Raw genomic sequence first — 26,422 nt, forward strand, 5'->3', positions numbered from 1 at the left:
ATGAATCCCTTCTCCATTAATTTTATTCACACATGATAAGTTCAAGTCATAAAAATCCATGATGTTACATGAAAAATTAGACAGTACACAGGGACAATTAACAGGACTACTCACGGAGACAATCACACATGATCAATTAATAGGACTACTCCACAATGTTCCTTACAACTCCACAATTTGGAGATCAATTAACAGTATAGACACACCACAAGTAGCAGCAGATGGATTGGAATTCTTTCTGAAGTAAAATTAATAGGAGTTGGACCACAAATAGCAGCAGATCAATTAAGAGGATTACTCCATGATGCTTCACCAATAGAGGAGGGATGTCGACGGCTGACCTCCTGCAATTCCTCAATTTCACCGCCGTCGTCGTCCTGGTGCCAATTGTTGCCGCCAGCCAGGCGGGCTAGCACGGCGGACGCGGAGGCTCCCTTGTAGTTGTGACCACCCGCTCTATGACACGAGGCGGTGGACGCGTTGGTCGGCATCGACGCCCTGGCATACAAGACGCCGACGAGCTCCGCTGAGGATGCCTCTCCAGTGACCCGCAGCAGCATGTTGTGGTTGACCCTGACCGCGCCATGCATCGCCACCGCCCGCTGCCACTCGTCTGGTCCCTCTAGCTAGGAGCCAGTGACCTTTTTCTCCTCATGCTCTCCCCTCTCGACGGTGGCCAGGGTTTTTGGTGGGGGTGGCGAATCAACAAGCAGCAAGTGCCGGATTTGCGAAAGGGGATGTGGAAAAGCTTGGAAATTTAGGGATGCGGGAAAAGGGAGCGGTGGAGTTGCGCGGGGGAGCGGTGGAGCTACGTGGGGTATAGGTGGATCCACCCGGGGTTGCGCTGGAGCTGCGCTGCGATGCGGTGTGCTCGAGCTACGCGACGTCGCCGGCGTCCCGTGGGAGCTGTGTGGTGGAGCTGAGCAGTGGAGGAGACGACTGGATCATGGGTTCAGTCGGATAAACCTGAAGGACTTCTAAAAAAAATGTCGTTGCAACAAGAATTATGGGGCGGAGGGAGTACTTGCCTACAAGATGGAGGAGAATAGCTCAGCTAGTGAGCATGTCCTCAGAATGTCTGGGTACTACAATCGCGTCAATCAAGTGGGAGTTAATCTTCCAGATAAGATAGTGATTGATAGAGTTCTCTAGTCACTATCACCAAGCTACTAGAACTTTGTGATGAACTATAATATGCAAGGGATGACGAAAACGATTCCCGAGATTTTCGCGATGCTAAAATCAGCAAAGGTAGAAATCAAGAAAGAGCATCAATTTGATGGTTAACAAGGCCACTAGTTTCAAGAAAAAGGGCAAGGGAAAGAAAGGGAACTTCAAGAAGAATGGCAATCAAGTTGTCACTCCCGTGAAGAAGCCCAAAGTTGAACCTAAGCCTGAAACTGAGTGCTTCTACTACAAAGGAAATGGTCACTAGAAGCGGAACTACCCCAAGTATTTGGCGGATAAGAAGGATGGCAAAGTGAACACAGGTATATTTGATATACATGTTATTGATGAGTACCCTACTAGTGCTCGTATTAGCCCTTGGATATTTGATACATATTCGGTTGCTAAGATTAGTAACTCGAAACAGGAGTTGCAGAATAAATGGAGACTAGTTGAGGGTGAGTTGACGATGTGTGTTGGAAGTGATTTCCAAGATTGATATGGTCATCATCGCACACTTTCGGGATTAGTGTTGAACCTAAATAAATGTTATTTGGTGTTTGTGTTGAGCATGAACAAGACAGGATCGTGTTTATTGCAATACGGTTATTAATTTAAAACAAAGAATAATTGTTATTCTGTTTACATGAATAAAACCTTCTATGGTCATATACCCAATGTTAATGGTTTATTGAATATCGATCGTAGTGATACACATATTCATAATATTGATGCCAAAAGATGCAAAATTGATAATGGTAGTGCAACATACTTGTAGCACTACCATTTAGGTCATATTGGTGTAAAGCGCATGAAGAAACTCCATATGGATGGACTTTTGGAATCACTTGTTTATGAATCATTCGATACTTGCGAACCATGCCTCATGGGTAAGATTACTAAAACTCCGTTATTCGGAACAATGGAGCGACTAATAACTTATTAAAAATAATACATACCGATGTATGTGTTTCGATGAGTGTTGAAGCACGCGGCGGGTATCGTTATTTTCTCACCTTCACTGATGATTTAAGTAGATATGGGTATATCTACTTGATGAAACACAAGTCTGAAACATTTGAGAAGTTCAAAGGATTTCAGAGTGAAGTGGAGAGTCATCGTAACAAGAAAATACAATTTCTATGATCTGATCGTGGAGGCGAATATTTGAGTTACGAGTTTGGCCTTGATTTAAAACAATGTGGAATTGTTTCACAACTCACGCCACCAGGAACACAACAACGTAATGTGTGTCCAAACGTCATATCCGCACTTTATTAGATATAGTGCGATATATGATGTCTCTTACCGATTTACCACTATCGTTTTGGGGTTATGCATTAGAGACAGCCACATTCACGTTAAATAGGCCACTGTCTAAATCCATTGAGATGACACCATATGAACTATGGTTTGGCAACAAACCTAAACTGTCATTTCTTAGAATTTGGGGTTGCGACGCTTATGTCAAAAGGCTTCAGCCTGATAAGCTCGAACCCAAATCGGAGAAGTGCATCTTCATAGGATACCCTAAGGAAACAATTGGGTACACCTTCCATCACATATCAGAAGGCAAGATCTCTATTGCTCAGAATGGATCCTTTCTAAAGGAGCTTCTCTCGAAAGAAGTGAGTGGGAGGAAAGTAGAACTTGATAAGGTAAATGTACCTTCTCTTGAATTGTAAAGTAGTACATCAGATAAAATTGTTCCCGTGATGCCTACACCAACTAGAGAGGAAGCTAATGATGATGATCATGAAACTTCAGATCAAGTTACTACTGAATTTCATAGGTCAACCAAGGCACAATCCGCACCAGAGTGGTATGGAAATCCTATCCTGGAAGTTATGTTATTAGACCATGACGAACCTACAAACTATGAAGAAGCTATGATGAGCCCAGATTCCGATAAATGACTTGAGGCCATGAAATCTGAGATAAGATCCATCTATGAGAACAAAGTGTGGACTTTGGTGGACTTGCCCGATGATCGGCAAGCCATAAAGAATAAATGGATATTCAAGAAGAAGACTGACGTTGATTGTAATGTTACTGTCTACAAAGCTCGACTTGTCACAAAATGTTTTCAACAAGTTCAAGGGGTTGACTACGATGAGACTTTCTCAACCGTAAGCAATGCTTAAGTCCATCTGAATCATGTTAGCAATTGCCACATTTTATGAAATCTGGCAAGTGGATGTCAAAACTGCATTCCTTAAATGGATATCTCTAAAGAGTTGTATATGATGCAACCAGAAGGTTTTGTCGATCCTAAAGGTGCTAACAAGGTGTGCAAGCTCCAGTGATCCATCTATGGACTGCTGCAAGCATCTCGGAGTTGGAATATACGCTTTGATGAGGTGATCAAACCATATGGTTTTATACAGACTTACGGTGAAGCCTCTGGGAGCTCAGTAGCATTCCTTATATTATATGTGGATGGCATATTGTTGATTGGAAATGATATATAATTTCTGGATAGCATAAATGGATACTTGAATAAGATTTTTTTAATGAAGGACCTCGGTGAAGCTGCTTACATATTGGGAATCAAGATCTATAGAGATAGATCAAGACGCTTGATAAGACTTTCAATGAGTACATACCTTGACAAGATTTTGAAGGAGTTCAAAATGGATCAGTCAAAGAAGGAGTTGTTGCCTGTATTGTAAGGTGTGAAGTTGAGTAAAGACTCAAAACCTGACCACGACAGAAGATAAAGAGAGAATGAAAGTCATTTCCTATGCATCAGCCATAGGTTCTATAAAGTATGCCATGCTATGTACCAAACCTGGTGTGTACCTTGCCATGAGTTTGGAAAGGGGGTACAATAGTGATCCAGGAGTAGATCACTGGACATCGGTCAAAATTATCCTTAGTTACCTTAAAGAGGACTAAGGAAATGTTTCTCGGTTATGAAGGTGATAAAGAGTTCGTCGTAAAGAGTTACGTTGATACAAACTTTGACACTGATCTAGATGACTCCAAGTCTCAATATAGATACGTATTGAACGTGGGAGCAATTATCTAGAGTAGTTCCATGCAGAGCATTGTAGAGATAGAAAATTGCAAAATACATGCGGATCAGAATGTGGCAGACCCGTTGACTAAACTTCTCTCACAAGCAAAACATGATCACACCTTAGAACTCTTTTGGTGTTAATCACATGGCGATGTGAAATAGATTATTGACTCTAGTTAACCCTTTGGGTGTTGGTCACAGGACGATGTGACCTATGGGTGTTAATCACATGACGATGTGAACTATTTGTGTTAAATCACATGGCAATGTGAACTAGATTATTGACTCTAGTGCAAGTGGGAGACTGAAGGAAATATGCCCTAGAGGCAATAATAAAGTTGTTATTTTATGTTTCCTTATTCCATGATAAATGTTTATTATTTGTACTAGAATTGTATTAACCGGAAACTTGATACATGTGTGGATACATAGACAAAACATCGTGTCCCTAGTAAGCCTCTACTAGACTAGCTCGTTAATCAAAGATGGTTAAGTTTCCTAACCATAGACATGTGTTTTCACTTGATCAACGGGGTCACATCATTAGAATAATCATGTGATGGACAAGACCCATCCATTAGCATAGCATATTGATCGTTTAGTTTTATTGCTATTGCTTTCTTCATGTCAAATACATATTCCTTCGACTATGAGATTATGCAACTCCCGGATACCGGATGAATACCTTGTGTGCTATCAAACGTCACAACATAATTGGGTGATCATAAAGATGCTCTACAGGTATCTCTGAAGGTGTTTGTTGAGTTGCCAAAGATCGAGATTAGGATTTGTCACTCTGAGTATCGGAGAGGTATCTCTTGGCCCTCTCGGTAATACACGTCATAAACTTGCAAGAAAATGACTAAGGAGTTAGTCACGAGGTGATGTATTATGGAACGAGTAAAGAGACTTGCCGGTAATGAGATTGAACTAGGTATGGAGATACCGACGATCGAATCTCGGGAAAGTAACATATCGACAGACAAAGGGAATTACGTATGTTGTCATAAGGTTCGACCGATAAAGACCTTCTTATAATATGTAGGAGCCAATATGGGCATCCAGGTCCTGCTATTGGTTATTGACCGGAGAGGTGTCTCGGTCATGTCTATATATTTCTTGAACCCGTAGGGTCCGCACGCTTAACGTTCGTTGACGATATAGTATTATATGAGTTATCTATGTTGATGACCGAATGTTGTTCGGAGTCTCGGATGAGATCACGGACATGACGAGGAGCTCCGGAATGGTTCGGTGGTAAAGATTGATATATAGGATGATATGGTTAGGCCAAGGGGTAAGGCCCACAGGGCTTTAGGTCGATGCAAAAGGAGTTTTGCGGATGCCAGGGGGCAAACGCCGGAGACCCTGGCGTCTGGCCCTAGGCCAGACGCCGAGGCCCATGGCGTCTGGGCCAGACGCCAAGGACTGTGGTGTCTAGTCCTGGAAGTCCGAGAAGGACTCCCCCTTGCGGGCAAAACCGACTTTGAGGAGGCTCTTTCTCCAAGTTACGACCACGTGCCAGGGCTCAACATATAAATAGAGGGGCAGGGCTAGCACCTGGAACACATCAAGATTCACCAAGCCATGTGCCGGCAACCCCATCCCCTCTAGTTTATCCTCCGTCTAGTTTCTGTAGTGCTTGGTGAAGCCCTGCGGAGATTGTTCTTCATCACCAACCGTCACCACGCCGTCGTGCTGCCGGAACTCATCTACTATTCCGCCTCTCTTGCTCGATCGAGAAGGTGAGGACGTCATCGAGCTGAACGTGTGCTAAACGTGGAGGTGTCGTATGTTCGGTACGTGATCGGGACGGATCGTGAAGGTATACGACTACATCAACCACGTTGTGAAACGCTTCCGCTTATGGTCTACGAGGGTACGTAGACACACTCTCCCCCTCATTGCTATACATCTCCTAGATAGATCTTGCGTCAGCGTAGGATTTTTTTTTTTTTTGAAATTACATGCTACGTTCCCCAACACGCCCCGCTTGGGATCTTGCTGTTTGTCGGACCACCCCCTTTTCGTGTCAGTCGCTTTGCCTCATCGCCTACCATCCCCTACACGCATCCACCTCACCGTCCCGCCCCGCGGACCAGCTCAATCGCAACTGCACCCACCCATGCCTGGCCTTGAGCTCTGCCCCTCTCGGGCTACATCGTTGCCTCACTCGAGCACATGTTCTGACATGTCGTCCTAACTCCCTGACTATGTCGTCCGGCCCTGCGCTACTCCACGTGGATCAAACTGCATCGTCGGGACAGAGAGGGATAAGAGAAAGACAGATGTCGGCATATGAGAGAGGGGGTCAGGAGGAGAACAGAAAAAATAACCGACCCATAGACATGTATGCCCTGCGTCTCACTTGCATATTTGGGATGAATTTATTGGTGATCAGCCAAGAACTGTAAAATTTTTGGGACAAGTCCAATAACCTATTATTAGGGATGATTTATCGGGAAACTATTAAAGATGCTCTTAGGGGAGGTGTTGCAGCAAATCCTTAACACACTAACCCAAGATAGATCTATTGACATGTGGGGACCACTTGTTAGTCCATCATGTTTCCTTCTCTTTATTCCGCCAAGGCATTAGCTCAGGGGCAATCCGACGGGGCGACAAGCTTGAGTGGGCCCATGGGCGGTGTTTTGTCATGGGACCAACCTGACGCATGAGGCAGGATGGCATGACAAGGAAGCAAATGGGCGCGGGTAGGTGGGTGGCGGCATCTGAGCTCAATCCGGCGTGGCTCAGGTATTGGGAATTTGGCCAATCATTTTTGCCTTGACGATTTTTCCAAACGTGGCCAATGCTATTATGTTTTGAGAATTCTATTTTATTTCAAATTTGACCTAACCATCGATGAAACTTTCGGAAAACAATCATTTTAGCTATATAGGTTTTGTATATGGCTTTCAGTGAGTATTGTTTTTCTGGTTTGACCACTGTGCATTTGGCTTCGTTTTATGCTTGATGAATTTTAGTTTATCGTTTGGAACATGCATTCCCTTAAATTAGCAACGCCCGAGTATCCTCACGGTGCATGTGGAAAATAGACCAAGACGACGAGATACTCCAAATTACGCCCGTGTAGGGTCTCACAGCCCCACGTTACTCCCAATACTCCCCCCTCCAGTCTGCCATTTCCGTTTTCTCCATAGCAGGCCTCCATCGCCAATCCCGGGAAGACTCCTTCCGGTCCGGCCATCCTTCCCGCCGGACCCCGCCTCCAAGAATCCCTCCCGCCGATCCTATCTGTCGGGATTCGCCATGGCACTACCGATCCCGTTCCCTAGTCCGCCGCCGGCCACGACGAAACGACGCGGCACTGTGCCCAGGGTCAGCACGTGTTGCTTCAACGACCCAGAGATGAAGCGGCGGCGGCGGGTGGCGGGGTACAAGGCGTACGCGGTGAAGGGGAAGGTGAAGGCCTCGCTCCGCCGGGGGCTCCGGTGGTTCAAGCGCAAGTGCTCCAGCATCTTCCATTTCTGACGTACCCGTCCTCGTGCGGCTCGATTTTCGGAAGGTAAACGTCGTCGTCCTATTCTTGGATCGTGTATGATTGATTGCGCAGAATCGATCCATGGATTCAAAGAAAGGGAAGGAGAAAAGACGAGAGGTCGCAGATTACATCCGTAATCCTCCGGGAGGCTAGACTGCATTCTGCTAATTGCCATGTTGCTCTTGAACGATCATAAATGTCAGGACCGGGGTTGTTAATCCACATGTTATTTTATTCTATATTCATAAGTGGATTTGGATTTAGATGCAAGTGTTTTGATCAATGTTACGATCCGTTTATTTTGTAGTATGTCATGTTCGCATGCATGCATGTTTTCATAAATATCAAAGTTTTTTCTTGAAAGAACGATCACACCTCATCGATTTTCATTAAAGAAAACACCAATGTTTTACAAAGAACCACACAAAAAAAAAACAGAACTCGCTAAAACGAGGATCCGCCCATGTGCTCTGTTCATGATCTCCAGCATCATCCTTTCGATCTTCGCGACTCCCTCATCCATGCTTCCGCTACCGTGGTTTCTCTTTGGTGAGATAATGACGGAAACTGAAGATAATTGCTACAGGATCATCTGGCATTTTCTTAACCAATCACCAGACCGAGTATCTGTTCTTGATGAAAGCAGTTTGGGAATCACAGACAACTTAACCAATCACCAGACCGAGTATGTTTGCTAATATTTTTGTAATAATTTTATAGCACACATTTAGCAGACAAAATGGTCTGAATTTCTGAATGACATTTGCATCTGAACCTTAGGAATCAGGGCAATAATGCCATGATTCAATCTCTCAAGGCCCAAGTTGTCAGAATGGAAAGCATTGATAAGATTCAGCAGGTTGAACTTGATCTTCCAAAATTCTTGAAAAAATTCAATTGGAAGAACATTAGGGAAAACTGTATTATTATGCTTCATTCCAAAGATAGCCTCAAAAATGTCATCCAAAGACAACTTCTTAGTCAGCATCTTCCTGCCACCCTCATTGAACTGAGAACACTCCATACCATCAAGTCTAATGGAGGTGATCTCAGCGGGGCGAAACAATTTTTTGTAAAGTTATGTGTTCAATAAGATCAATCTCTTCCTTTAACTCAGCCTCATCAGCAAAAGGAGAGGAAATGTAGTTCTTCTTCTTACTTCCACTGGCTTTCAGATGAAAAATGTCTTGTAATACCATCACCTTCTTTAAAATCTTTTTCTGTAGATCTACATGTTATGGAGACAGTGATGGGTTTGTCTTTGGATGCCGGGACGGCGGCCCTGGTCGGTGGGCTACCTGATTGGCCCTCCAGCGAGCTCTATTATGGTGGTGGTTCCTTCAACACTTGATCATGAGGGTGGCGAGGGGAGTAGCGGCGGGGGCTCCGACCTTCTCTCTTCTGGCAGAAATGGCGATGCCCTGGTTTGGACGAGCTGGTCTTTGTTGCTCTGGTGACCTAGGTGTCTCATGGTGGTGCTGGTGAGTTCCCGAGTGAAAGCTTCGCGCTTTAACACTGGCGCCGGCGATGCCCACGGGTGCCACGCTATCCTTATGGGGACGTTGTCGTGGACCTCTTCCCCGTGCCAGGTGTCCGGGAGAAAATCCATGTCTATGGATTCGGTAGCGGGACGCTTGACACCGTCACCCTCTTGGAGGCATTGTCATGGAGCTCAAGCGTCCTCCATCGGGCCACGACAATGTATTATCGATCTATGTTTCATATTGTAACTTCAATATTTGCTTTGTTTTCTAAGGGTAATATATTAATATCATGGAGATACCAATTACACCCAGTTTTTGCACCAATAAGAAGTCACCGAGACATCCGGATGAACACAACCCGAAAAGAAAACAAAAAGGGAAAAAATGGCCTCACCAAAGTGATCAACTCCTCTTAACATCAACACACAACCACCACCAAAGACAGCACCCAAAAAATATAAAACACCTGCAAAAGTGACGCCTTCAAGAAGGAAACAGTGCACAAGCATCGTCGTCGCCCTATCCAAGAATATAGGTTTTCATCCTGGAGAAAGACCAAACTCTCAAAACAATACTTTCAACAAGGCAATTGCGAGGTGTGAGGCACAACCAATGAAGACCAGACCTTAGGTTTTCACACTGAAAGTCACGACTCGGCACCCAATGAGCACCACCAAAAATGAAATCATCCTGTGTTGCCGCCCCACTTGACACTGCTCCTACTGAAAGTTATCAAACACCTGGCTAACTCCATTGCCTTCAAGGCCCACTTCGCGTTACTGATCCTCTGGTCTTAGCCATCAAGAGTTTCTCCGCCGCTGCTTGTGCCATGGAAATCAATATGCAGACATGTCCCATGGTGTCAACAAACAACAGAGCTTTGTGCCGAGCCCTCCTGGAGCCATGCAGGTTGATATGGACGCGCACGGCCGGATACTCTCCGATCTAGATATCCTTGGGCAAGATCTTCGGCAGTAGTTTTGGAACACATCGATGGCCAGATCGAGGAGGACCGATCATGCAAATCGTTGACGTGATGCGATGAGAGCACAAGGACCGCCACCACACCGCTGCCTCCACCACGCCGACGCCATGACCCCACGACGGAGGACACCGGCCCTCGCTGTCCACAGCTCACGACTCCAAGCACCAGATTTGCGGAACCGGCACCAGCCGCCCCACCACCTTCGCCACACAGCCGCCGTCGTGTCCGCACACCGCCGCGCCTAAGGCCCGGTTGCTCGAGATGCCGCTACAACGCCCTCGACAACGTTGCGCTACCTGCCCGCTCACCAGGACCCGCGCCATAGCCACCAGTGGAGGAGGCATGAGGGCCCAGCCTCCGCCGACTCTAGCTGGGCTTCGCCCGGCGGCGGCCTTTGTCAGTGGCGTGGAAAGGGGGAGGCTAGGAGGAGGTGCGGGCGGCGGTGGCTAGGGTTTCGCCCAGCTGCCCGCGGGAGCGACTAGGGTGATCTGTTTTCCGTCCGTACGTCTCACACGGCGACTTCGATGCATTGTCTATTACGAATAGGAAATGATGGTCTTCTCACAATCTTATATCTTTTGGTCGTGTACTTTGGTTTATTGTGTTTTATCTATATAAAACGGGACTAGAACCTGTTTGAAAGAGATCAACTCTACCACAAAACCAGTCAACCCACTGGTGAAGATAGGAAGAAATATATTTTTATTCCTTATGGCTTGGTCTTTTTCTCGTGGCCTTTGTCCTTGTTTTCCAAAAGAAAAGCAAACACACAAGTTATTCTTCTCTCTCGCGGTCAACAGTCAAACCCCTCTTCCCTCATGGCCTTCTCCGTCGCGGCATAAAAATGGCCAAGAAGTGCCGGAAGCGCCGGCCCAGCTCCTCTTCCTCGCTTCACCTCACCTCAGGTTCATCTCGACCCCGTCAGGCGGCAGCAATGGCGGAAGAGGGGAACAGCGCGGGCCGGCGCGGCGTCCGGGTGTGCGTCACCGGTGGAGCCGGGTTCATCGGCTCCTGGCTCGTCAGGAAGCTGCTCCAGGCAGGCTACACCGTCCACGCCACCCTGCGGAGCGTCGGTACGCCGGTGATGTGATTTGTAGCTGCGATTCGTCGACTCTGGCGCCGCCGGGCTGATCCGATCTGGTTCTTGTGGCAGGGGACGATGGGAAAGCGGGGCTGCTGCGGCGGCTTGTCCCCGGCGGCGCGCCGCCGGAGCGGCTGGTTCTCTTCGAGGCCAACCTCTACGACGCCGCCAGCTTCGCACCGGCCATCGCCGGCTGCCAGTTCGTCTTCCTCGTCGCCACCCCCTTCGCGCACGAGGCCGCCGCCTCCAAGGTCAGTCAGTCAAACTGAAACTGAAACTCAATCTCAAACTCACATCCCGCGATTCGATCTCAAACTGAGAGAGGCTTGTAGCGTGGATAGATACGATTGATCTGCAGCTGAATCATCCGGGATTTGAGGTTAATGCTTTACATGTAAGAGCGGGCGAAAGCCTCTTTCGTGAGCATACGTCTGGGTACAAATACAGTTTCAGAATTCAGAATACAACTAGTCGATGTTGATCGGGTCATTTTAGTACCATTTTGGCTGGCAGTACAAGACTTCGGCAGAAGCCGCCGTGGACGCGGTGCGCGTCATCCTCCGCTATGCGCGGAATCTAAGACGGTGAAGCGCGTCATCCACACCGCATCGGTGTCGGCCGCTTCGCCGCTGACAAAGTCTTCCGCCGACGCCTCTGCGGTGTACAGGGATTTCATCTCTGAATCTTGTTGGACTCCGCTGGAAGTCGATTACCCTCTTCGTAACGCGCACTTTGATGTAAGTAGTAGTGATCTTGTCCTTCAAACTATAATGGATTCATGATCTGTACATCAGATGCAAAATGCCAATCTTAGCACCTACAGAAGAACAAATTCATACCAACATCATCATGGAGATAGTGTTGGGTACTCATCTGCAGAAGTACATAGAGTCAAAGGTCCTGTCAGAGAAGGAGCTCCTGAGCTACAACGATGGCAAGAGCCCGGCGTTCGAAGTGGTCACCCTTCCCTTGGGCCTCGTCGCGGGGGACACAGTCCTCGGCCACCTCCCGGAAACAATTGAGAGTGCCGTGGCACCGTTGACCAAGCAACAGCCCTACTTCATGCTACCGAGGATCGCACAGAATCTGTTGGGCTCAGTGTCGCTGGTGCACTCGACGACGTCGCGCTCATCTTCTGCATGGAGCAGCCATCCATCTCTGGACGGTTCCTCTGCTCCGCCGCCTACCCGACAATCCATGACATCCTGGACCACTACAGCAGCAAGTACCCCCATCTGGACCTCCTGAGAGAGTAAGCCCTGAATTCCTCCCCCGCAAAAAATCAAGAATTATGAATTCCTTCGTATTGTACATACTACTCCCTCTGTAACTTAATATAAGACCTTTTTTTGACACTGTCATGGACTCTAAAAACGTCTTATAAAAAAGTTCCAGAGGGAGTACATTTTTTGTCGATCTCCCGATCCATTGAGTCCTCGTGAACTTGTCCTGAAATTCGATGACACCAGTGATGATGTGTTGAATTGGTGCCAGGGCTGATGAGGTAGCGAGGGTGCAACCTGAGAGGAACAAGCTTGGGGAGCTGGGTTTCAGGTACAAGTACGGGGTGGAGGAGATACTAGACGAAAGCATCGACTGTGCTGTGAGGCTGGGCTCCCTGGATGCATCCAAGCTCATGCTGCAGCAGGAGTGATGGACTCAATGGTGTGCAGGGCAAGTGATCATAGTATGCTGTTTAACTGTTCATCATTTTACAGTAGCACATGTACCAAAAGAAGTAAAACGACGCATAAATAACAGCATGTACCAAAAGAAGTAAAACTATACATAAATAACAGAGAGGTTTTGTTATTATTTACTGGCAGCTTAAGGTTAGTTTGTTCTTCGACTTCTGCTCTGGAAATCGGTATCATCGCTGAAATCTTAGGATTTTTCTTGTAATCTAATGCACGAGTTAAACGCACAAAGGAAACATTCTTTATCATGGCAAAAAACTAGTATTAACCAACACATTTACCAAAAGCCATGCTCATCTTCAACTTGTTTGTACCCGAAAAACGGAAAGCCCTGTGTACAAAAAAAAAAAAACAGGAAACAGAGGCCCATGCAATACTCCCAACTCAGGACCAAAGTACCAAGGTCCTTTCTTCAGTCAAAGGGAGTAGTACTGAAGTAACAAGCATACACGTCAGACAAAAATGCAATGGGTAATTTTTTAAGGAAATGATGAACTGCATTCCTGTCAGATAAAAGAATTCCTTCACTCAAAGAGCATCACCAAGGCTGAACAACGCCATCCGTAGTAGTAATGATACTAGCATAATAGACACATGCTCCATAGATCAGAACATTGCCTATCTGAAGGCAAATTTGGGCAAAAGGAAGGAACACGACAAATCATTATAACAGCATGCTACATCGGAAGTGGAGTACTGGCTTCAACTCTTACCGGCTCTCTTCTAGCAGAAGTGGAGGCGCCCAATATCTAGTTTGGACGGGTCGGTCATCGTCGCGGCGGTGACCTAGGTGTCTGATGGTGGTGCTGGCGAGTTCGCGAGCGAAAGCTTCATACTGTATCTTAACTTTTTATATTTGCTTTGTAACAAAGTTTCCTCACTACATTCCCTCTATATCGAAATACTTGTCGCTGGAGTATAGTTGTCTGAAGCGACAACTATTTCGGTACAGAGGGAGTATTATGGGGATAACAGCCTGTTTCGAAAGAGAACAACTCAACCACAAAATCAGTCAACCGCTTCACGTAAGAAAAGAGGAAAAATATACTATTTTATTCTTTATATTACGGCTTGGTCCTATTATTTTTCCAGGCCTCTCACCATTTTCTCCTTGTTTTTCCAAAAGAGAAGCGAAGTTATTCTTCTCTCTCGCGGTCAACAGTCAAACCGCCTTGCCCCTCACGGTCATCTCTCCCGCGGTATAAAAATGGCCAAGAACCGCCGGAAGCAGCAGCCCAGCTCCTCCTCCTCACTTCACAGCAGGTTCATCTCCACCCCGTCAGTCAGGCGGCAGCAATGGCGGAAGAGGGGAACGGCGCGGGCAGCGGCGGGCGCGGCGTCCCGGTGTGCGTCACCGGCGGCGCCGGGTTCATCGGCTCCTGGCTCGTCAGGAAGCTGCTGGAGGCAGGCTACACCGTCCACGCCACCCTGCGGAGCGTCGGTACGCGCATTCCACTAATTAACTCGCCGTAGGTCATATGGCTTGTGGCCGCGTGTCTGATTCGCCGGCTCTGGCGCCGCCGGGCTTATCCGATCTGGTTGGTGTGGTTGTGGTTGGCTGCAGCGGACGAGGGGAAAGCGGGGCTGCTGCGGCGGCTCGTCCCCGGCGGCGCGCCGCCGGATCGGCTGGTGCTGTTTGAGGCCGACCTCTACGACGCCGCCAGCTTCGCGCCGGCCATCGCCGGCTGCCAGTTCATCTTCCTCGTCGCCAACCCCTCCGCGCACGAGGCCGCCGCCTCCAAGGTCAGTCAAACTGAAACTGAAATTGGAAATCCCCGCGCTTCGATCTGTCATCAGTGTTTGTAGCGTAGAAAGATTCGATTGATGTCCGGTATCAGTTCTTGATCCGGTTGCTGATCACGAACTGAATCACATGGAATTTCTGAGATCAATCGGGGGGAAAAGCATAGGGCTGTGCACAAATACAGTTTCAGAGTTCAGACTGTTAACTTATTCAGAGTCCACCAGTCGATGCTGATTGAGTCATTTGCAGTGGCGGAGCTTCATGGGGGCCAACCTGGGCGGTGCCCCCCCCCAGCCCAAGAAAAAAACACCTACTACTCATTAGTTTTTCTGTCATATGTTCATTAAAAACAGCCTAAATCTCATAGTTTTGCCCCTCCTTAGTACAAGACTTCGGCGGAAGCCGCCGCGGACGGGGTGCGCGTCATCCTCGGGCTATGCGCGGAATCTAAGACGGTGAAGCGCGTCATCCACACCGCCTCGGTGACGGCCGCTTCGCCTCTAACTAAGTCCTCCAGCGCCGCGGCCGCGGTGTACAGCGATTTCATCTCTGAATCTTGTTGGACTCTGCTGGATGTGGATTACCCTCTTCGGAGCGTGCATTTCGATGTAAGTGGTAGTGTTCTTCTTGTCCTTCAAAGTTCAAACTGAAGCATGGATTCATGATCTGTACATCAGATGCAAAATGCCAATCTTATCACCTACAGATGTATAAATTCATAGCAACATCATCATAGTGACAGTGCTGGGTGCTCATCTGCAGAAGTACATAGAGTCAAAGGTCCTGTCAGAGAAGGAGCTCCTAAGCTACAACGACGGTGAGAGCCCGGCGTTCGAGGTGGTCACCCTGGCGTTGGGCCTTGTCGGGGGCGACACAGTGCTCAGCCACCTCCCAGAGACGGTGGAGAGCATGGTGGCCCCGGTAACCAAGCAAGGGCCCTACTTCATGCTGCCGAGGATCCTGCAGAGGTTGCTGGGCTCGCTGCCGCTGGTGCACGTCGACGACGTCTGCTCCGCGCTCATCTTTTGCATGGAGCAGCCTGCCCTCTCCGGTCGGTTCCTCTGTGCCGCCGCCTACCCGACGATCCACGACATCCTAGACCACTACAGCAGCAAGTACCCCCACCTTGAAGTCCTCAGAGAGTAAGTACCGAGTTCTTCCCCTGCAACAAAGAATTATTATACCCCGGCAAAAAAGAAAAAGGAATTATTATGCATTCCATGGGTTCATCGTCGAGCTTCACATGAAATTCGGCGACATCCATGATCATGTGTTGCGCTGCTGCAATCGGCTGACTTGCTGAATTGGTGCATGACAGGACTGATGATGTAGCCAGGGTGCAACCCGAGAGGAACAAGCTTGGGGAGCTGGGCTTCAGGTACAAGTACGGGGTGGAGGAGATACTAGACGAAAGCATCGACTGTGCTGTGAGGCTGGGCTCCCTGGATGCATCCAAGCTCATCGTCCAGCAGGAGTGATGAACTCAATGGTGTGTAGGGCAAGTGATCATAGTATGTTCTTTACTTGTTCATTATTTTACAGTACCACATGTATTACTAAAAGAAGAAAAACGATATATAAATAACAGAGATGCTTTGTTATTTACTGGCAGCTTAAGGTTAGCTTGTTCTTTGATTTTTGCTCTGGAAATCTGTACACATTCATATCATCGCTGAAATCTTTGGATTTTCCATGTAACCTAATACACGAGCTAAGCATATAAAGGCACAAGTATTTATCACGTCAAAGAGCTATAAACCAGCACATTTACCATGCTCATGTTCAACTTGTTTCTACCCGAAAAATGGGAAGCCCTGGACACGAAAAACAGCAGGAAACAGAGACCCATGCAATACTCCCAACTCCAGATTCTTTCTTCAGTCACAAAACTGTGTTAATTGGTAACAGGTATAGTAGTATTACTTTAGGAGTTATTATGGCCGAAATGCACACTGAGCAACTCCAGTTGGCTGACTGGCAATGCGATATAGCTCCTGATCTTTTCCTGCTTGCTCGCAAGAAGAATATCTCTGTTGCATCTGCCATCGTCCAGGGGACTTGGATGGTTGGTCTGCGGTGCATCTCCAGTGCTTTGCAGCTTCGTCAGTTCATTGGCTTGTGGACTGCCAACCTGCAAATACAGCGCTAGTTCTGCCTACCTCCAGCAATACACAGGATGCTATGCGGCTACAGAGTTTCAGAAACTGTAAGCCTAAATGCCGTTTCTTCATGTGGCGATGGCTTTGGGAGAGAAACCTCACCACCGACAACCTGCAAAAGAGAGGTTGGCCAGACAATGGGGAGTGTAACCTTTGCGATCGAGAGGAAGAAACCCCAGGTCACCTGATCCTGCACTGCACCTTTGCCCATCAGGTATGGCTACTGATCACGGACTGACTGGCTCTGCCGGCGGCGTCCCTCCTGCAGAATGACTCCAGATGCTCCCAGGCATCTTGGTGGCATGATGTTGCCTCCCTGCTCCCCAAATACCACACTTCAGTGGCAATCTATGGTTCTTGGCACATCTGGAAAGAGCGGAATTGGCGTGTTTTTGACAACTCCTCCTGCACTGCCGAGCAGGTTCTCGGCATGATCAAGGCTGTTATGGTAGAGGCTCATTCCTGCATCACATGGGACACCTTTGGCGAAAATGAGCCGGATCCAGAACCGGATTAGATTTGGCAGTCTCAGTTTTTCCCTTTGGCATTTGGGAGCCACAATCCCATCTCTTTAACTGAACTTCATTGCTTCTCTTTCTGAAATGCATCGGCAGTACACCTGAGCACCAGATATGAAACTAACATTTGGACAACAAAAAATGCAATGGCTAACTTTTCGGAAGTGCATTCCTGTCAGACCACGATTGAACAACAGCGATCCGTAGTACTAATACTAGCATAACAGACAGATACTCACTGTTCAGAACATTAGCAAACTGAAAGTAAATTTGGGCAAACAGGAGGGAACATTACAGAAGTTATGGTAGTAGCATACTAGATCGATACTCCATATTTCAGAATATTAGCATGATATGATGTTCCAGATGACGGTAGTGCTGATGCAACCATCCAAAATGTCCGGTTCAACCGCTAGTAGTAACAAGTAAGTACCGAAGTTCTTTCTTTGGTCATAGGGAATACTGAAGCAACAAACATACACAAAACTGTGTTAATTAATAAAGTGCTAGATACATCTATTTGAGCGACAAGTAATTCTGGACAGACGGAGTATTACTTTAGGAGTTACAATCGCATTGCACATTGAGCAGCAGAGATCAAACTAACAGTCTATGAATCAAGGAAGAGATCCAGAATAACATTTCTACAACAAAAAATGCAGTGGTAAGTTTCAAGGAAATGATGGAGTGCACTCCTCTCAGACAAAAGAATTCCTTCACTCAAAGAGCATGACCAAGACTGAACAACGCAATCAGTAGTGATAATACTAGCATAACAGACATATACTCCATATATCAGAGAATTGGCAATCTGAAAGCAAATTTGGGTACAAATTTGGGCAAGAACACTACAAAAGTCGTTGTAATAGTAGCATACTAGATAGACACTCCATAGTTTAGAACATTAGCATGATATGATATTCCAGACATGATAACAGGCACCAAAAGATGACGGTGTGGTGTTACTGCGACCATCCAAAATGTCCGGTTCTACCACAGTACCACTAGTAGTAACAAGTAAGCGGAGCTAAGATATACTTCAACGTCGTAGTGTGACACATATTCATCGCAAAACTGGACCAGCAGTTCACGGTCGTTGAGCACGTTCATTCCACGGAATATTGCTGTAGTTGACTCCGGTGGGTGTGTTGTTTCCTTTTTCTTCTCCTTCATGATCCGGTTTAACACAAATGGCCGTGATGCCGCCATCGCTGCCGCGTCAATCCGGTACTTGAGGTCCCAGATTTCGGCCTCGTAGTCCTCCATTGCCCAGACATCCAGGGCAGTGAATCGGCAATCGTAGATGCACAAAGCAAGATTCCCCTCCATGTCGAACAACTTCTCGAGATGCCCCGGACTGCGCATACACCGGAACGACTCGGCTGCTGTGTGTCAAACACAATGATGTCTGTGCCGCCTCCCATCACGTCACAGACACCGTCAGGGTTACAGTGCATGTTGCCCCGGTGGTCGACCAGCGGACGGTAGAAGCACAACTTTTCCTCTTGAAAAAAGAATTTTTTTCTTCCATAGAAGTATAAATTTGCTTCTCGTGGAGGCACATATTTTCTTTCTTCCATAGAAGTACAATTGTGCCTTTCGAATAAAATACGTATTTTTTCTTTCTTCCACAAAAAGTACAAATTTGCTTCCGCAGGAAGCATAGTCGTGCCTCTCGAAAAAAAATGTTTTTACTTCCATGAGAAGCACATATTTCCTTGTCGCGGAGGCACAAATTTCCATCCGCGAGAAGCACTGAAATTTTCTCAGCGGAGGAAAAAACAATTAGGCCTGGGGAGCAGCCCTGATAGGTGTTAAATATATCCAGTGATGGTGGAGCTAAATCAGCAGGTTTTATATATGACCCAAGGTATATACTTATACCAGACAGTACAAAATAATCTTGCGTATTCTAGAAAAGCAAAAAAACCGTACAGATACGACTTAGAATTCTCATCAGAAAATGGTATTACTACTTCAACCAACTTGTTAGTGGCTTTCTCTTTTTAGAAGTTGAACTCTAGACCTGGCAAAAGTCATACCCTTTCTTATAACAGGGCTACGTCCTAATCGATTGTATCATGCTCTTTCAGATTGAGGCACCTCTAATGTAATCCCTGTCCACAGGAAGGAGGACTTTCACAGAAAAACAGAAGTGTCAGCCAAACCAAGCTAGTACACCATCCAGCGAGCATAAAACAAAGGAAAAGAAGTAGGACGTACCTCTCTCTTTAAATAAATATCCCACCTATCAAACTCAAGCAAGAGTCGAACAGCTAGTTTTTTATGGCCATGGAACCGGCTGGGACAGTCAAATGAGCTAAGCTCCTATGAATGAAACACCTGTCCTGCTAAGCCCAAACTCTAATGTGCTTGACTTGGAAGTAGGCCACTCTTTCACTGTGAGGGTCCGCATAATTGTAGGATTATATGGATATCAGTGCTTTGGTTAGATGCGTGGGGCAGAGGGCTCGTAGTACCCCCTTTTCTTGGCTTCGGTAACTAGTCGGTCAGTACGTGCCAACTGCAAAAAATCGGGGTACGACAAAGGTTCCCTGATGGCAGTTGTTGTAAAGTTGCAACAGTCAAATGAGCTAAGCTCCTGTGAATGAAACACCTGTCCTGCTAAGACCAAACTCTAATGTGCTTTTTTTTTTAGAAAAGGAGGATGTATCCCCGGCCTCTGCATCTTAACCATGCATGCAGCTATATTATTAATTATTTACAAAGACCATACAAGGTGATACATTAATAATCCTGAAGCCACCATCTTGGCAATGCTATTGCTACTCCTATCCCCTTAATGAAGGTGTGCCGAATGTCCGGGCCTAATACCAAACGGACATCGCACTAAAACCTAACATCTAAAGCCGGGTGTCTCATCCAAGCCACTACCCGGATTGGGTCCCATCCCGGTCTGGCACACTCCAGTGAGCACCACACGCTGCAAGGGTCGTCACCGCCATCATCCCTTGGTCCATCCTCAGAGCAGAACTGTTGTACCAACCTTGCCAGGCCTCTCCGTCATCAACGCCACCATGGCGCCAGATAGCTTCCTCCTCCTGCGCACGTCCATCCAGACACATCCGTAGTCGAGAATCAGCTACACCATGCCGCCAATACTCGCCGTTTTTCGACGCGGTAGATCCAACGCTGCTCCACCTGCCGACCTCCACACTGTCGCCGTTGCAGGAACTGTCATGCAGAGCCCACCACCCACAGTAGCTCTCCCCCGAACACCCAAGCCTCCCAAGACGGCGCCTCCATGGAGGACACAACGCTAAGGGCGCCGCCGCCGCCCAATCTAAGACGGATTTTGGACTTTCGTCCGGGAGTGGGTCAGAGGTGGATCGGAGGGGACCTCAGCTTCACCTCCAAGGAGGGTAACGACGGCAAAGCTGTCGCCAATGCCAAGTCAAGCTAGCCGACCAAAGTTTCCTCCGGTCCCAATCTGTACCACCAACCTCTCTCTGCTCCGGATCTGGCCAAACCGAAAAACCAAACCATCCGGAGAAGAAAGCACCATGGGGCGACTCTGGTGCAGATCCGTCCGGGCTCTAGATCCAGAGAATCCAACCTGGGCAACGACGAGTACCACCACCCCGCACTGGCCGCTGGCGTCCAAGCGCCAGATCGCAAAAGATCTGACCCAAACGCGACAGCTCACGCAGCCACCAGTTCCTAGCGCTCCCGCAGCCTCCAATCCGCGTTGCAAGCGTGGACTCTAGCCATCGGCGCGTCATGCACGCCGCCGCCAGGATCCGCCTGCAGCGCCGCCGAACCCCACGATAGTCCGGCACCGCTTCACGCACAGGCCGTCCCGTGCCAGCCAGATCGCGCGTAGGGGAGAGATGCCCCGCCGCCGCCCTTGCCGGCCAGGCTATGCCCGACGGCCCTGCTGGCGGCGACGAGGGTGAGGGAGGCAGGGGAGAGACACCCGACGGCGACTGTTGCTAGGGTTTCCCCCTGGCCGCCCACTGGGGCGGACGAGGGGGTTACAGGGGTTGCCCTACTGTGCTAACTCTAATGTGCTTGACTTGGAAGTAGGCCACTGTTTCAATGTGAGGGTCCGCATAATTGTAGGACTATATGGATATCGGTGTTTTTATTCAATTCCCGCTGGTTAGATGCATGGGGCAAAGGGCTCTTAGTACCCCCCCCCTTTTCTTCATACAACCTTTTCTTCACTTCGGTAACCCGTTGGTCGGTACGTGCTAACCCCAAAAGATCGGGGTACAACATAGGTTCCCGTAGATTGCTTCAGAGGTGCCATCCCAATGTTAGACTGATGGCAGTTGTTGTAAGCAAACTCGACTAATGTATCTCTATGCCTATTTAGTAGGCCTGCTCATTGATGCTCTTTGGGCCGATTGTATCGGAGCGAGCCTCGGCCCAGGTCAGCATAGAATGGGGGGGGGGGCTAATGTTGTGTTGGCCGGGTTGCGGGCGGATAAAAGCGGACATGGGGACTTGGGTCGGGGCACATCGTAACTAAGAGAGCCTTTCCATTTAGTGATTCTTCCTACAGAGGGAACTACTTGCAAAGAATAACCTTTCGACCGGCGAGTAAAAGAGACAAAGGTCCCTAGCTCGGCTCTTTTAGAACCAATTTTCATCTTTCCATTGACAGCAGCAGCAGCGAAGAGCTCCCCTTCACTAGGTATGGCTTTTTGGGTTCATAATGGTCGTCTAGGAATCGAAGGGAACTACTATAGAGAGTGGAATAAGCTAAAGGCATAACAACTACGAGCTTTTCTTTGGATAACCTTAATCACACCAGCTTTTCCTCATGACCAGCTAGCGACAAGAGAAAACGAACAACCTCAAAAAAATATTTGAGTTACCATGTTTAATTGTTATTTTAATTTTCAAAGTAGAGAGTGGAATAGAGATGCTCATAGTCTAGCCAAGTTTGCATATTCTGTATGTCAAGGACGCCATTTGTGGCTCGGTCAGCCCGTGATCCGAGATGTATTCCACTATGTGTGGTTTTTTTATCAATAAACTTCGTTCTACCCCTAAAAAAAGATTTGTCTAAAAAAAGCTAAAATAAAGATTAGAGAAAACGAACCGGCTGCCCCTTTGCTTGGATGAACCTGACGAAGAGGAACTGTACCTGCCGACGCTGTCATGCCCCACTGGCTCCTTCCCGAGGCGACCCGGCAACCCTGTTCGCCCTACCCAGCTTGTCCCCTGCGATCCCCTTCTGCTGCTGGCAGCCCATCCCTTCGCGGCTGCCCAACCATGTCCGACGAGGGCGCGCGGCGACGACCCCGGTGAGGCTGCAGGAGTGCAGGCTGCACCGTGGCGGGCGGGGAGGTGACCCCGACAACGCGACCTTACACGCAGAGGAAGAGCGGCAGAGGCAGTTTACGGCAGAAGCAGTTTCTGTCAAAGGTACCCTCTATCCAAATCCTAATTTTTCTTTCTAGATGCCACTGTATGTTTGATGATAATCTTTGATTCTTATTGCTTTCCGCTTTTCAGCATATACATGGAAATTAATTTAGGCATTTAGTAATTTTTGTTGCTATAGAAGCAAGACATTGACATCTTCTTTTCATGTTCAAACCAGGAGATCCCGGGAAGTAGGTCCTTCAACTCGAACAACTGATAATATCCTTTGTATTGCAGCTCAACTCAAGTCAGGTGATATTGAACCAGACTTGGTAAGAGAATATCAATTGATGATTTGGACGCTGAAAGGATTGATATAGTGGGGTGAATAGGCAACTAACACTTTTTATTCTTTTCTTTACCAATTTAAACTTTGCATCAAAGTAGGTTGTCTAGATATGCAACTATGTGAGCAACCTATATGATGCAATAACAACTAGCACATAAGCAAGCAAGGGAAACAATACAAATAAGCTTGCACAAGTAAAGGCACGAGATAACCAAAAGTGGAACTGGTGGAGACGAGGATGTGTTACTGAAGTTCCTTCCTTTTGAGGGGAAGTACGTCTCCGTTAGAGCGGTGTGGAGGGACAATGCTCCCCAAGAAGCCACCAGGGCTACCGTATTCTGCTCACGCCCTCACACAATGCGAGATGCCGTGATTCCACTATTGGTGCCCTTGAAGGCGGCGACCGAACCTTTACAAACAAGGTTGGAGCAATCTCCACAACTTAATGGGAGGCTCCCAATGACACCACGAAGCTTCACCACAATGGACTATGGCTCCGAGGTGACCTCAACCGTCTAGGGTGCTCAAACACCCAAGAGTAACAAGATCCGCTAGGGATTAGTGGGGCGAATCAAATTTCTCTTGGTGGAAGTGTAGATCGGGGCCTTCTCAACCAATCCTGAGCAAATCAACAAGTTTGATTGGCTAGGGAGAGAGATCAGGCGAAAATGAAGCTTGGAGCAACAATGGAGCTTAGGGTTGGAAGAGGTAGTCAACTAGAGGAAGAAGACACCCCTTATATAGTGGAGGGACAAATCCAACCGTTATCCACTTAACCAGCCTGTGACTTGCGGTACTACCGCTCCAGACAAGTGGTACTACCGCAAGGGCTCACAGTACTACCGTGGCAGGCCGCGGTACTACCGTTGCTACGGCAGGCGCTAGCCCAGGCCAGAGCCGCAAGGGCTAAGGGCGGTACTTCCGCTGGCGCGGTACTACCGCTCCCCCTTGCGGTACTATCGCAAGGCTGGAGTGGGCTAGTCCTGGGAAGGGCACGGATGAAGAAAAATACATCCGCGCCTACTTCCGCGGAAAAACAAATGGAGCAAAAGTCCGACACGGTACTACCGCGCCTGGCGAGCGACCGCGTAGGGAGCAGATGTAAAAAATTACATCCGCCCCTACTTCCGCTCGTGTTGCGGAACTAGGTCTGAGGCCACGGTACTACCGCTCCTTAGGAGCGGTACTACCGTGGGCACCTACGGTACTACCGCAACGGCGTGCGATACTACGGCGGGTGCCTGCGGTACTACCGCTTCTAGGAGCAGTACTACCGCATGCCACAGACCAGCAACACTAGGAATCCTTCTTTTTGCAAAAAGAAGATAACAGAGGATGCTCCACAGAGCAAAGGGATAGGCGGGAGAAGGAAGAAAACGTGTACGTGATGATTCCACCCGAACCTTTCCAACACGGACCCTCTCTTAATAGTACGGCTATCCTATGACTCAAACCACCGAAAAAGAATCATAGAAAAACACCGTCTTCAGTAGTCTTCGAGGGGCACCAAACCATCTTGTGCCTAGTGACGAATAATCTGAGATACTCAGGGCACACGATTAGTCCGCAAAAGCATTGTCATCAATCACCAAAACACCTTAGGGATAAATATGCCCTTACAATCTCCCCCTTTTTGGTGGATTGATGACAATACGGGATTTGCACATAGAACAAATGCAAACCCCACAACTTCAAAATATAGACGAGCTCCCCCTAGATGCATGCTCTCTAGATAAGTGCTTTGGACTGCACGTCATGTATACTAGGATCAACACTCCCCCTATATTTTGTAAACAAGACATATAGACAACAAGATAAATATGAGCATAACATAAGTAGCACAAGATAACATAAGCTCAAGTAAGGTACGATAGGGAGTATATGTCTTACACCATATGATAGACCAGGTCTCACGGGCAAACTAAACCAAAACAAGCAAAGTTGAACGGAACAAACGCGAGCAAAGCAAACACAAGCACGACACAAGACTCGCAAATCCCTACACTCTCTCCCCCTTTGGCACCGAGACGCCAAAAAGGCAGAGAGGACACCTAAAACACAAGTGGTGACTCAAGCGGAGTAGTCAGACGCACGCTCCTCGTCAGACTCGGCAGTGGGAATGGTATCCTCGTTGTTCTCCTCAGAATCGGTCCACACGAGGCCTTGCTTGGCCATCCAGTCAGCCTCGGGAGTGATGTGCCTCTCAGAACCGCTAGACACCTCCTCGCCAAGCTTCCTCAACATCCTCTTGTCACAACGGCGATTCTCCTTGGAAGCAACGTGAGTCCGATATTGCCCCTGAGCTTGCATACAGAACAGAGCCTTCATCTTGTTCTTCAGCCTCTTAGCCCATGATGGCTCAGAGGTGGGAGAGATGAAACCCTTAGAGATGACCTCGTCCTCTGCCTCCTCCTCCTCCTCATCTGCATCCACATCCATGGCAGCCGCGGCCTCAGCACGAGAAGTGGTGTTAGCCCACCGAGTCTTGACCCGGAGCTTGATGGAATCGTGTCAAATCTAACCAGGGGCCTCAAACTCCTTGTCGGTGTCAAAACCGGCGGATCTCGGGTAGGGGGTCCCGAATTGTGCGTCTAGGCGGATGGTAACATGAGACAAGGGACACGATGTTTTACCCAGGTTCGGGCCCTCTTGATGGAGGTAAAACCCTACGTCCTGCTTGATTGATATTGATGATGTGGGTATTACAAGAGTAGATCTACCATGAGATCAAGGAGGCTAAACCCTAGAAGCTAGCCTATGGTATGATTGTTGTTCGTCCTATGGACTAAAGCCATCCGGTTTATATATGTTGGGTTTCGTAGTAATTTCAAAAAAATTCCTACGCACACGCAAGATCATGTGATGCATAGCAACGAGGGGAGAGTGTTGTCTACGTACCCAACGCAGACCGACTGCGGAAGCGATGACACGACGTAGAGGAAGTAGTCGTACGTCTTCACGATCCAACCGATCAAGCACCGAAACTACGGCACCTCCGAGTTCGAGCACACGTTCAGCTCGATGACGATCCCCGGACTCCGATCCAGCAAAGTGTCGGGGAAGAGTTCCGTCAGCACGACGGTGTGGTGACGATCTTGATGAACTACAGCAGCAGGGCTTCGCCTAAACTCCGCTACAGTATTATCGAGGAATATGGTGGCAGGGGGCACCGCACACGGCAAAGGAATAGATCACGTGGATCAACTTGTGTCAACTTGTGTGTTTAGAGGTGCCCCTGCCTCCGTATATAAAGGAGGAGAGGAGGGGAGGCTGGCCGGCCAAGGGGGGGGAGGCGCAGGAGAGTCCTACTCCCTTTGGGAGTAGGATTCCCCCTCCAATCCTAGTCCAACTAGGATTCCTCGGAGGGGAAAAGA

General features: G+C 48.0%; 1 pseudogene; it reads left to right on the plus strand.

The window, feature by feature from the left end:
* Positions 1-10,997: 10,997 nt before the first annotated feature.
* LOC119339432 lies at positions 10,998-16,426 on the plus strand (annotated as a pseudogene).
* The last annotated feature ends 9,996 nt before the right edge of the window (positions 16,427-26,422 follow it).

This window comes from Triticum dicoccoides, chromosome 7B (genome assembly GCF_002162155.2).
Source record: "Triticum dicoccoides isolate Atlit2015 ecotype Zavitan chromosome 7B, WEW_v2.0, whole genome shotgun sequence".
Lineage (NCBI taxonomy): Eukaryota > Viridiplantae > Streptophyta > Magnoliopsida > Poales > Poaceae > Triticum > Triticum dicoccoides.